The sequence below is a fragment of the Palaemon carinicauda genome, unplaced genomic scaffold, assembly GCF_036898095.1.
Source record: "Palaemon carinicauda isolate YSFRI2023 unplaced genomic scaffold, ASM3689809v2 scaffold480, whole genome shotgun sequence".
NCBI lineage: Eukaryota > Metazoa > Arthropoda > Malacostraca > Decapoda > Palaemonidae > Palaemon > Palaemon carinicauda.
Genome location: NW_027171740.1, coordinates 100,633 through 113,941, shown reverse-complemented (window position 1 = coordinate 113,941; position 13,309 = coordinate 100,633). Strand labels below are relative to the sequence as shown.

The following is a 13,309-nucleotide window of genomic DNA, read 5'->3' as shown; positions in this document are numbered from 1 at the left end:
CTCAGGTTCTAAGTCAAGAGAGAGAGAGAGAGAGAGATAGAGACGGAGGGAGAGAGAGCTGGATAAACGTTTCGTTCAAGCGAGTAACGTTGTTATCGTTTTTGCTCTTCTCCCTAGTCTCTTTAGGGGAAGAAGGTAAACGTTTCTAGAGTTTATTCTTGTTCTCAAGCTTTATGCGGTGAGAGATTTTAAACGTAGTTTATTTGATCTAGTGTTTAGTCTCTTTCCAGCCACTGAATTATTTATCTTTCATTAGATTTTTCTGTTACATTGTAATTCTGTTTTCGCAATTACTAACTTTTAAGGAAGGATAGAATTGCGTGTTTCAGGTACAAACCACTTAAAGTTTCGAGTTCAGTGAAATAAGTGCAAACAGAAATTCAAAAGTGATAAGTGATTAGCGCAAAGTGTGTCAGTGTTGTGCGTGAGGGTACTTCTGTGCGTGCCAGTCGTCCTCCCAGTCCGGGACCTCTTGCAAGCTCCCAAGCCCAGGGGAGAAGCAATGTCGAAGGGCAAAAGGGTTCGGCAGGCCTTGATCGGCGCACAGAAGTATCCTCGGTGGTTGCGGGCGTGTCTTACAGAGACCGTCACTCCCACCCGCAGACGATTGAGCCCTTATTTTACTCGTCTGCAGAAGAAATTTCGGGGAGAAAACGCTGGACTCAGGTCTCAAGACCTCTTAAACGTAAAGTCCAGACCTCTAGAGTTCAACAACCCGGATCCAGTCATTGGGTTAGCTCTGACTCTCCGCAGTCATCAGGTGACTGCACACCTCCTAAGAGAGGTAAGGTGATGCCGCAACAGACCTCATCTTCTGTTAAGGCTTTGCCTCAGCAGACCTTAACGTCTGCCGACCCCAAGATGACTTTGCTGCAGTCCATGCAGTCACAGTTTGCGGTCTTAATGCGTGAGTGTCAGGCTGAGAAGGTTACACCTCCTCCTGCGATCGCTCCGCCTCACCGCAGTCCAGTCTGCCAGGCGTACGATGTTGAGGTTCCTCAGGATACCTTACCGCGTACTGAGTTGCCAGTTACCAGCGGTGTGCAGCAACCTCCGCCTTCCTTAAGGCAACCTCAGCAATGGGAGCAGGAATCTTATGCCTTACTTCCTCCGCTTCCGCTTGCGGTTCCACCAGCGAGGCAACAATCTCTTGAGGTACGACAACCTCTTCCATCAATGAGGCAGCCACCTCAGCACTCGCTGCAGCGACCTCAACAAGGCGAGAGCCTCAACTCCTTAGGCTAGCACCTCAGGAACCTCAACTCGCGAGACAAGAACTGCGTTCTGCTCAGCCGCTACCTCAACTCTCGCAGCTCACACCTCAGGAACCTCAACTCGTTCCTCAGGAACCTGCTACTGCGCATCCGCAACCCTTACAGCAAGTGCAACTCTTGAGGCAGCAACCTCATGCTATGAGTCAGCCACCTCAACGCATGCATCTGCCACTTTCTCCTCAACTTGAGCCTCTTCCCATTCAACTTGGAGATAACAAATGACAATAATAACACCTCATTACTTTCATAACTTGCATTTGTAATCATATACATGTATGCCTACACAAACATTATGATAATGGAGGTTATTTGTATTACTTAATATAAAAATATATATGTATTCCTTGCAATATATCTTTAACAAAATCGCAAAATATGGCAAAAATATCTTCAAAACAAAAATGAATCATGAGTTATGAATGTAAGGTAAATATTATGTTGATATTAAAACCCCATGCAAGCATGCATGAAGTAATGCAGTGTTGCCAACAGGGCGAGTTTCCCTTTCCTGAGGTGAAGTAGATTATAGTACATTTAGTGCAGCTTAATTCTACGATTATCATGCCGGCTATCAAATTCATCAACAAAACAGTCTAAATCAATTCCCTCGGCACGTGCACTTTCAATGGACAGTAATGCGATATTACTCACTCTAGCACTGGTCATGGAATTTCTGAGAAATGTTACACGCCATGCAACACGCTCTGCTTACCTTACAGCATGCTCTACATACAGCATGCTCTGCATACAGCATGCTCTGCATACAACATGCTCTGCATACCTTACTGCATGCTTCTCAGTCACACATCTTTGGTTGTTGCCAACTCACTAGACTGTCAAGCAGTTTCATAACGTTGCCTTCTAGTCTGCGGCTTTTGCACCAGTGAAACCCTTACTGAGAGAACTTAGCTTTTCTCGGATATGGTCCCTGTAGATGAGAAAGTGCTTTTCTCCCTCCTTCTGATATTCCCTTGAGGACTCTGTCATTTGGAGAGGAGCCTTTAGCTGCGTAGCCTCATATGGACTTTTATTTAAGCATAACATGCTTCCAGGGTAGGTAATGGTTCCACTTCAGTCGCTAACCCCGTCTGTTACCACACCTGCTCCCATAGACCTTGAGCTGTGTTGCAAGACATGCAGTCCAAGCTTAGTCCTTGTTAGAGGATTTTTTGTTTACGGAGTCAGTGTGTCACTAGGAAGACGTTCAACAACCAGCAGAAGTGACTTGTTGTGACGCAGTGCGGCAACCTCAGCAACCCGATAGGGAGTTGTCTGTACGACCCAGACAGTCTAGACAGCTTCGGGTTGTCACTGTACTTCCTCGCTTCCCCATGGTTGACAGTTCACAGACTGTGCAGCAGTACCATGATCTTGTGTCCGGCTCCGTCAGACGACTGGCTTTTAAGAGCTCCCACAAGTCGTCGCTGTCTGGAGATTCTCAGATGGACTATGGATCTGACCAAGGAACTGGGCCTCCTGGTCAATTTTGAGGAGTCTCAGCTCGTCCCATCCCAGACCATTGTCTCCCTGGGTATGGATCTTCAGAGTCGAGCTTTTCGGGCTTTTCCGTCGGCCCCAAGGATCTTCCAAGCCCTAGAATGCATCCAGAGCATGCTGAGAAGGAACCGATGCTCAGTCAGGTAGTGGATGAGTCTAACAGGGACACTTTCATCGCTGGCCCTGTTCATCGTGTTAGGGAGACTCCACCTCCCCCCCTTCAGTATCATCTAGCTGCTCACTGGATAAAGGACATGACGCTAGAGACGGTCTCAGTTCCTGTTTCCGAAGAGAGGAGGTCTTCTCTCGCGTGGTGTAAGAACAGCTTTCTTCTCAAGGAAGTCTACCTTTGGCTGTTCAGAAACCCGACCGCCGTCTCCTCTCGGACGCATCAGACACGGGCTGGGGTGCGACTTTGGACGGACAGGAATGCTCGGGAACATGGAATCAGGAGCAAAGGACACTTCACATCAATTGCAAGGAGTTGTTGGCGGTTCTTCTGGCCTTGATAAACTTCAAGTCCCTCCAGCTTAACAAAGTGGTGGAGGTGGACTCTGACAACACCACAGCCCTGGCTTACATCTTCAAGCAGGGAGGGACTCTTTCGTGAAGTTGTTCTAGATCGCAAGGGACCTCCTCATCTGGTCTAAAGATCGAAAGCTCACGCTGGTAACGAGGTTCATTCAGGGCGGTATGAATGTCATGGCAGATCACCTCAGCCGGAAGGGTCAGGTCATCCCCACAGAGTGGACCCTTCACAAGAATGTTTGCAGCAGACTTTGGGCCCTGTGGGGTCAGCCAACCAAAGATCTGTTCGCTACCTCGATAACCTAGAGACTCCTGTTGTATTGTTCTCCGATTCCAGACCCAGCAGCAGTTCACGTGGATGCTTTTCTGCTGGATTGGTTCCATCTCGACCTGTATGCATTCCCGCCGTTCAAGATTGTCAACAGGGTACTTCAGAAGTTCTCCTCTCGCAAAGGGACACGGCTGACGTTGGTTGGCTCCGCTCTGGCCCGCGAGAGAATGGTTCTTAGAGGTACTGCAATGGCTGGTCGACATTCCCAGGACTCTTCCTCTAGGAGTGAACCTTCTACGTCTACCTCACGTAAAGAAGGTACACCCAAACCTCCACGCTCTTCATCTGACTGCCTTCAGACTTTCGAAAGACTCTCAAGAGCTAGGGGCTTTTCGAAGGAGGCAGCCAGAGCGATTGCCAAAGCAAGGAGAACATCCACTCTCAGAATCTATCAGTCTCAAGGGGAAGTCTTCCGTAGCTGGTACAAGACCAATGCAGTTTCCTCAACCAGTACCACTGTAACCCAGATTGCTGACTTCCTGTTATATCTAAGGAAAGTAAGATCCCTTTCAGCTCCTACGATCAAGGGTTACAGAAGTATGTTGGCAGCGGTTTTCCGCCACAGAGGCTTGGATCTTTCCACCAACAAAGATCTACAGGACCTCCCTAGGTCTTTTGAGACCTCAAAGGAACGTCGGTTGTCCACTCCAGGCTGGAATCTAGACGTGGTCCTAAGGTTCCTTATGTCATCAAGATTTGAACCTCTCCAATCAGCCTCTTTTTAGGACCTCACATTAAAAACTCTTTTCCTCGTGTGCTTGACAACAGCTAAAAGAGTAAGTGAGATCCACGCCTTCAGCAGGATCATTGTTTTCACATCTGAAACGGCTACATGTTCCTTGCAGCTCGGTTTTTGCTAAACGAGCTTCCTTCACGTCCTTGGCCTAAGTCGTTCGAGATCCCAAGCCCGTCCAACTTGGTGGGGAATGAACTGGAGAGAGTACTTTGCCCAGTTAGAGCTCTTAGGTACTATCTAAAAAGGTCTTAACCTTTACGAGGACAATCAGAAGCCTTATGGTGTGCTATCAAGAAACCTTCTTTTCCAAGTTCTAAGAACTCAGTTTCTTACTATTCAGGCTTCTGATTAGGGAAGCACATTCTCATCTGAAGGAAGAAGACCTTGCTTTGCTGAAGGTAAGGACACATGAAGTGGGAGCTGTGGCTACTTCAGTGGCCTTCAAACAGAGCCATTCTCTGCAGAGTGTTATGGATGCAACCTATTGGAGAAGCAAGTCAGTGTTCGCATCATTCTATCTCAAAGATGTCCAGTCTCTTTACGAGTACTGCTACACCCTGGGACCATTCGTAGCAACGAATGCAGTAGTAGGCGAGGGCTCAGCCACTACATTCCCATAATCCCATAACCTTTTAACCTTTCTCTTGAATACTTTTTATGGGTTGTACGGTCGGCTAAGAAGCCTTCCACATCCTTGTTGATTTGGCGGGTGGTCAATTCTTTCTTGAGAAGCGCCGAGGTTAAAGGTTGTGATGAGGTCCTTTAGTATGGGTTGCAGCCCTTGATACTTCAGCACCTTAGAGTTGTTCAGCCTCCTAAGAGGAACGCTGTGCTCAGTAAGGAAGACGAACTTATTTAAGGCAGAGTAATGGCTCAAGTCGACTTCCTTACCAGGTACTTGTAATTTCATTGTTATTTTGAATAACTGATAATATGAAATACGGGATACTTAGCTTCTTGATATACATGTACACTGGTTTTCACCCACCTCCCTGGGTGTGAATCAGCTACATGATTATCGGGTAAGTTTAATATTGAAAAATGTTATTTTCATTAGTAAAATAAATTTTTGAATATACTTACCCGATAATCATGATTTAATTGACCCACCCTTCCTCCCCATAGAACCAGTGGACCGAGGAAAAATTGAAGTGGTGTCAACAAGAAGTACTGCAGTACCTGGCCACAGGTGGCGCTTGTGAGTACACCCCCCTCTTGTATAGCGATCGCTGGCGTATCCCTTCCGTAGAATTCTGTCGGGCAACGGAGTTGACAGCTACATGATTATTGGGTAAGTATATTCAAAAATTTATTTTACTAATGAAAATAACATTTCTCACATGACCAACATTCAACCTTTCCCTTTTCAAACACAGCCATTCTGACCAAAGTTACTTTGAAACGGATGTTCCTTCAGATATAAGTTTCTCACATGACCAACATTCAACCTTTCCCTTTTCAGTCACAACCATTCTTTGAAACGGATGTTCATTCAAATTTATGTTTTTCACATGACCAACATTCAACCTTTCCCTTTTCAATCACAGCCATTCTGACCAGAGTTACTTTGAAACGGATGTTCCTTCAGATTTAAGTTTCTCACATGACCAACATTCAACCTTTCCCTTTTCAAACACAGCCATTCTGACCAGAGTTACTTTGAAACGGATGTTCCTTCAGATTTAAGTTTCTCACATGACCAGCATTCAACCTTTCCCTTTTCAATCACAGCCATTCTGACCAGAGTTACTTTGAAACGGATGTTCCTTCAGATTTAAGTTTCTCACGTGACCAGCATTCAACCTTTCCCTTTTCAAACACAGCCATTCTGACCAGAGTTACTTTGAAACAGATGTTCCTTCAGATTTATGTTTCTCACGTGACCAACATTCAACCTTTCCCTTTTCAAACACAGCCATTCTGACCAGAGTTACTTTGAAACAGATGTTCCTTCAGATTTATGTTTCTCACGTGACCAACATTCAACCTTTCCCTTTTCAAACACAGCCATTCTGACCAGAGTTACTTTGAAACAGATGTTCCTTCAGATTTAAGTTTCTCACGTGACCAACATTCAACCTTTCCCTTTTCAAACACAGCCATTCTGACCAGAGTTACTTTGAAACAGATGTTCCTTCAGATTTAAGTTTCTCACGTGACCAACATTCAACCTTTCCCTTTTCAAACACAGCCATTCTGACCAGAGTTACTTTGAAACAGATGTTCCTTCAGATTTAAGTTTCTCACGTGACCAACATTCAACCTTTCCCTTTTCAAACACAGCCATTCTGACCAGAGTTACTTTGAAACAGATGTTCCTTCAGATTTATGTTTCTCACGTGACCAACATTCAACCTTTCCCTTTTCAAACACAGCCATTCTGACCAGAGTTACTTTGAAACAGATGTTCCTTCAGATTTAAGTTTCTCACGTGACCAACATTATACCTTTCCCTTTTCAAACACAGCCATTCTGACCAGAGTTACTTTGAAACAGATGTTCCTTCAGATTTAAGTTTCTCACGTGACCAACATTCAACCTTTCCCTTTTCAAACACAGCCATTCTGACCAGAGTTACTTTGAAACAGATGTTCCTTCAGATTTATGTTTCTCACGTGACCAACATTCAACCTTTCCCTTTTCAAACACAGCCATTCTGACCAGAGTTACTTTGAAACAGATGTTCCTTCAGATTTAAGTTTCTCACGTGACCAACATTCAACCTTTCCCTTTTCAAACGCAGCCATTCTGACCAGAGTTACTTTGAAACAGATGTTCCTTCAGATTTAAGTTTCTCATATGGCCAACATTCAACCTTTCTCTTTTCAAACACAACCATTCTGACCAAAGTTACTTTAAAACATAAGTTTCTCACATGACCAACATTCAACCTTTCCCTTTTCAATCACAATCATTCTGACCAAAGTTACTTTGAAACAGATGTTCCTTCAGATTTATGTTTCTCACATGACCAACATTCAACCTTTCCCTTTTCAAACACAGCCATTCTGACCAGAGTTACTTTGAAACGGATGTTCCTTCATATTTAAGTTTCTCACATGACCAACATTCAACCTTTCCCTTTTCAGTCACAACCATTCTTTGAAACGGATGTTCCTTCAAATTTATGTTTTTCACATGACCAACATTCAACCTTTCCCTTTTCAATCACAGCCATTCTGACCAAAGTTACTTTGAAACGGATGTTCCTTCAGATTTAAGTTTCTCACATGACCAACATTCAACCTTTCCCTTTTCAAACACAGCCATTCTGACCAGAGTTACTTTGAAACGGATGTTCTTTCAGATTTAAGTTTCTCACATGACCAACATTCAACCTTTCCCTTTTCAATCACAGCCATTCTGACCAGAGTTACTTTGAAACGGATGTTCCTTCAGATTTAAGTTTCTCACGTGACCAACATTCAACCTTTCCCTTTTCAAACACAGCCATTCTGACCAGAGTTACTTTGAAACAGATGTTCCTTCAGATTTAAGTTTCTCACGTGACCAACATTCAACCTTTCCCTTTTCAAACACAGCCATTCTGACCAGAGTTACTTTGAAACAGATGTTACTTCAGATTTATGTTTCTCACGTGACCAACATTCAACCTTTCCCTTTTCAAACACAGCCATTCTGACCAGAGTTACTTTGAAACAGATGTTCCTTCAGATTTAAGTTTCTCACGTGACCAACATTCAACCTTTCCCTTTTCAAACACAACCATTCTGACCAGAGTTACTTTGAAACAGATGTTCCTTCAGATTTAAGTTTCTCACGTGACCAACATTCAACCTTTCCCTTTTCAAACACAGCCATTCTGACCAGAGTTACTTTGAAACAGATGTTCCTTCAGATTTAAGTTTCTCACATGGCCAACATTCAACCTTTCCCTTTTCAAACACAACCATTCTGACCAAAGTTACTTTAAAACATAAGTTTCTCACATGACCAACATTCAACCTTTCCCTTTTCAATCACAATCATTCTGACCAAAGTTACTTTGAAACAGATGTTCCTTCAGATTTATGTTTCTCACATGACCAACATTCAACCTTTCCCTTTTCAAACACAGCCATTCTGACCAGAGTTACTTTGAAACGGATGTTCCTTCATATTTAAGTTTCTCACATGACCAACATTCAACCTTTCCCTTTTCAATCACAACCATTCTGACCAGAGTTACTTTGAAACGGATGTTACTTCAGATTTAAGTTTCTCACATGACCAACATTCAACCTTTCCCTTTTCAATCACAACCATTCTGACCAGAGTTACTTTGAAACGGATGTTCCTTCAGATTTAAGTTTCTCACATGACCAACATTCAACCTTTCCCTTTTCAATCACAACCATTCTGACCAGAGTTACTTTGAAACGGATGTTCCTTCAGATTTAAGTTTCTCACATGACCAACATTCAACCTTTCCCTTTTCAATCACAACCATTCTGACCAGAGTTACTTTGAAACGGATGTTCCTTCAGATTTAAGTTTCTCACATGACCAACATTCAACCTTTCCCTTTTCAATCACAGCCATTCTGACCAGAGTTACTTTGAAACGGATGTTCCTTCAGATTTAAGTTTCTCACATGACCAACATTCAACCTTTTCCTTTTCAATCACAGCCATTCTGACCAGAGTTACTTTGAAACGGATGTTCCTTCAGATTTAAGTTTCTCACATGACCAACATTCAACCTTTCCCTTTTCAAACACAGCCATTCTGACCAAAGTTACTTTGAAACAAATGTTCCTTCAGATATAAGTTTCTCACATGACCAACATTCAACCTTTCCCTTTTCAATTACAACCATTCTGACCAAAGTTACTCTTAAAACATACGTTCCTTCAGACTCGAGTTTCTCACATGACCACCATTCAACCTTTCCCTTTTCAATCACAACCATTCTGACCAAAGTTACTCTAAACCATACGTTCCTTCAGACTCAAGTTTCTCACATGACCACCATTCAACCTTTCCCTTTTCAATCACAACCATTCTGACCAAAGTTACTCTAAAACATACGTTCCTTCAGACTCAAGTTTCTCACATGACCAACATTCAACCTTTCCCTTTTCAATCACAACCATTCTGACCAAAGTTACTCTTAAAACATACGTTCCTTCAGACTCAAGTTTCTCACATGACCAACATTCAACCTTTCCCTTTTCAATCACCTGTTTGCAGAGGTCGATCACCTACAAATATATTAAAACTCTAATTCACCTTCCCTCCATTCTTCTCTATTCACAGCATCATCCAATTAGTGTTCTTCCTTCGTTTCATTTCCAGGCACCATCCTTGCATTTCAGGTAACTTCAACATTACTTCGTCCATTTTTGTAGTAAATAGAAATTGACACAGTTCTAGATATAACTAATAATAATCTTAAATTCTTCTGAAACATTTACCACCGACTTCACCCTAAATATAAGTACACTCTGGCACACTATTCTATCTTATTTCTCTTCCTCTTGTTTTGTTAAAGTTTTTTTTATAGTTTATACAAATGTTACTGTTCTTAAGATATTCTATTTTTTTCTTGTATTTTTTTCTTGTTTCCTTTCGTCACTGGGCTATTTTCTGTGCTGGAGCCCTTGGGCTTATAGCATCCTGCTAGGGTTGTAGCTTAGCAAGTAATGATGATGATAACCACATAAATACATCTATAGTATCACAAGTGAGATACAGTATAAGACCTTACTTTTTCCATTATAGACTGTAGTTAATATTCATATAGAAATTTTAATTGGCAATTTATATTCCATTCCGAATGCAGTAAAAAAAATTGCCATTTTCAGTACCATATTTTGCACATGGTCGTTCAGTCACACCATAAACGTTTTTCGCATGAATCATGGATTTTTCATATACATTCTATTCATCACATTCATGTGTAATAGGCTGGTTGTCTCGTTATTTAAAGCATAAACAATTCTTTCTTTATTCTCTAATAAGTATAAAATCTCAATATATTTTTTATTCCTGAATTTTGTCATATTTGGATATTTTATTCCTATACTGCACAATGAATTTTTTACTTTGCCAAACTATGCCAAACTATTACATCATCTTGCATAATTCAATTGATCTAAAATTTCGTGTCCATCTTTGTTTAGCAACAAGCAATTTATCAGTTTCACTTGGCTAATAATTATGAATCTCATTTTATATGCTTCAAGTAAATGCATGTATAACTTTTCCATTCCATTTGGCTAATTCCCATGTTCCCCCATTTCTTCCTCACATTCTATGCATACGTATAAGTTTCCAGTCGAATTGGCATATAGCAGATTCCCATTTTCTATGTCTCAAGTATATGTATAACTTTCCAGAAATGGTTGGAATCTTGGAGCTTCCAGCAGCAGACCGGGGTATACCTGGAAGGGTAACACCGCATTGCCCCCTCCTCCGGCCGGTACTGGAGGAGTCTGGAACCAGCCCCAGACCACCACCAGTGAGGGGGGACCTGGTTGCTCATTCGTCCCTGGTGGTACTAAAGGTCTGCAAACCTCAGTGAGGGGGGACCTGGTTGCTCATTCGTCCCTGGTGGTACTAAAGGTCTGCAAACCTGGTTGCTCATTCGTCCCTGGTGGTACTAAAGGTCTGCAAACCTGGTTGCTCATTCGTCCCTGGTGGTACTAAAGGTCTGCAAACCTGGTTGCTCATTCGTCCCTGGTGGTACTAAAGGTCTGCAAACCAATCTTTATAAAATAGAAAACAAAATAGCTAAAGGCAACTCGAGAGGCTAAAATTGACTGCTCATTGAACTCTTAACACCATTTTCATGCTGTATCTGTGAGAAACCTTCAAATAAAATAATCCTGTGAACCAATACTTCTATTCTTTGAATACACCCATTTTTTGTAATTTGTGGTTTTGAAATGAGACATGTTTTGGTTTTTCATTTTTCTTTTATTTTGCTTATTGAAAAAAAAAAAAAACTTGAACATGGGAATGCAAACTTGAACATGGGAATATAAACTTGTCAGGCAAAATTGAATCTCCCAAAAGATTTAGGGCAAGTAAATTATGACAGGCAAAATTGAATCACCCAAAAGATTTAGGGCAAGTAAATTTTGACAGGCAAAATTGAATCGCCCAAAAGATTTAGGGCAAGTAAATTATTCAAGGCAACATTCAAACACGGAAATATTTTGACTTAAAAGCAAGCAAAAAAAATAAGACTTAAAAGCAGAACTTAATACACAAAAGTTGACAGGCCATTTTTATAAAAGCAGAACTTAATACACAAAAGTTGACAGGCCATTTTTATACATAATGGAAAATTCACTGCCACAAAACGGCCTAAGCACCAAAAAAAAAAAATTAAAATTCATAACTTCTTTATATATTCAAATCGTTTACGAAGAGTGTCCAGAAACTATCGTTTACGAAGAGTGTCCAGAAACTACGTTATTAAGCCCTGGATTACCGGCTGACTTTTTTTTATATGGGGGGGGGGGGCAGCGCTCCTCTTGATGGCTCACAGGACTGCCACTCTCTCCTCTTGTGGGCTCACAGGACTGCCACTCTCTCCTCTTGTGGGCTCACAGGACTGCCACTCTCTCCTCTTGTGGGCTCACAGGACTGCCACTCTCTCCTCTTGTGGGCTCAAAGGACTGCCACTCTCTCCTCTTGTGGGCTCAAAGGACTGCCACTCTCTCCTCTTGTGGGCTCAAAGGACTGCCACTCTCTCCTCTTGTGGGCTCAAAGGACTGCCACTCTCTCCTCTTGTGGGCTCAAAGGACTGCCACTCTCTCCTCTTGTGGGCTCACAGGACTGCCACTCTCTCCTCTTGTGGGCTCACAGGACTGCCACTCTCTCCTCTTGTGGGCTCAAAGGACTGCCACTCTCTCCTCTTGTGGGCTCACAGGACTGCCACTCTCTCCTCTTGTGGGCTCAAAGGACTGCCACTCTCTCCTCTTGTGGGCTCAAAGGACTGCCACTCTCTCCTCTTGTGGGCTCAAAGGACTGCCACTCTCTCCTCTTGTGGGCACACAGGACTGCCACTCTCACCTCTTGATGACTCGCAGGACTGCCACTCTCACCTCTTGATGACTCGCAGGACTGCCACTCTCACCTCTTGATGACTCGCAGGACTGCCACTCTCTCATCTTGACGGCTCACACAACTGGCGCTCTCCTCTTGATGGCTCACAGGACTGCCACACTCTCCTCTTGTGGGCTCAAAGGACTGCCACTCTCTCCTCTTGTGGGCTCAAAGGACTGCCACTCTCTCCTCTTGTGGGCTCAAAGGACTGCCACTCTCTCCTCTTGTGGGCTCAAAGGACTGCCACTCTCTCCTCTTGTGGGCTCAAAGGACTGCCACTCTCTCCTCTTGTGGGCACACAGGACTGCCACTCTCACCTCTTGTGGGCACACAGGACTGCCACTCTCACCTCTTGATGACTCGCAGGACTGCCACTCTCACCTCTTGATGACTCGCAGGACTGCCACTCTCACCTCTTGATGACTCACAGGACTGCCACTCTCACCTCTTGATGACTCACAGGACTGCCACTCTCTCCTCTTGTGGGCACACAGGACTGCCACTCTCTCCTCTTGTGGGCTCAAAGGACTGCCACTCTCTCCTCTTGTGGGCACACAGGACTGCCACTCTCACCTCTTGATGACTCGCAGGACTGCCACTCTCACCTCTTGATGACTCGCAGGACTGCCACTCTCACCTCTTGATGACTCACAGGACTGCCACTCTCTCATCTTGACGGCTCACACAACTGGCGCTCTCCTCTTGATGGCTCACAGGACTGCCACACTCTCCTCTTGTGGGCTCAAAGGACTGCCACTCTCTCCTCTTGTGGGCTCACAGAACTGGCGCTCTCCTCTTGTGGGCTCACAGAACTGGCGCTCTCCTCTTGTGGGCTCACAGGACTCCCACTCTCTCCTCTTGTGGGCTCACAGAACTGGCGCTCTCC

General features: G+C 43.6%; 1 long non-coding RNA gene across 1 annotated transcript in view; it reads left to right on the top strand.

The window, feature by feature from the left end:
• Positions 1–11,185, top strand: part of LOC137636999 (uncharacterized) — a 30,936-nt gene extending 19,751 nt beyond the window's left edge. Inside the window, exon 3 of the long non-coding RNA XR_011043343.1 lies at positions 10,707–11,185. This is a non-coding gene — a long non-coding RNA (uncharacterized lncRNA). The remainder of the gene's footprint in view (positions 1–10,706) is intronic.
• Positions 11,186–13,309: the final 2,124 nt, after the last annotated feature.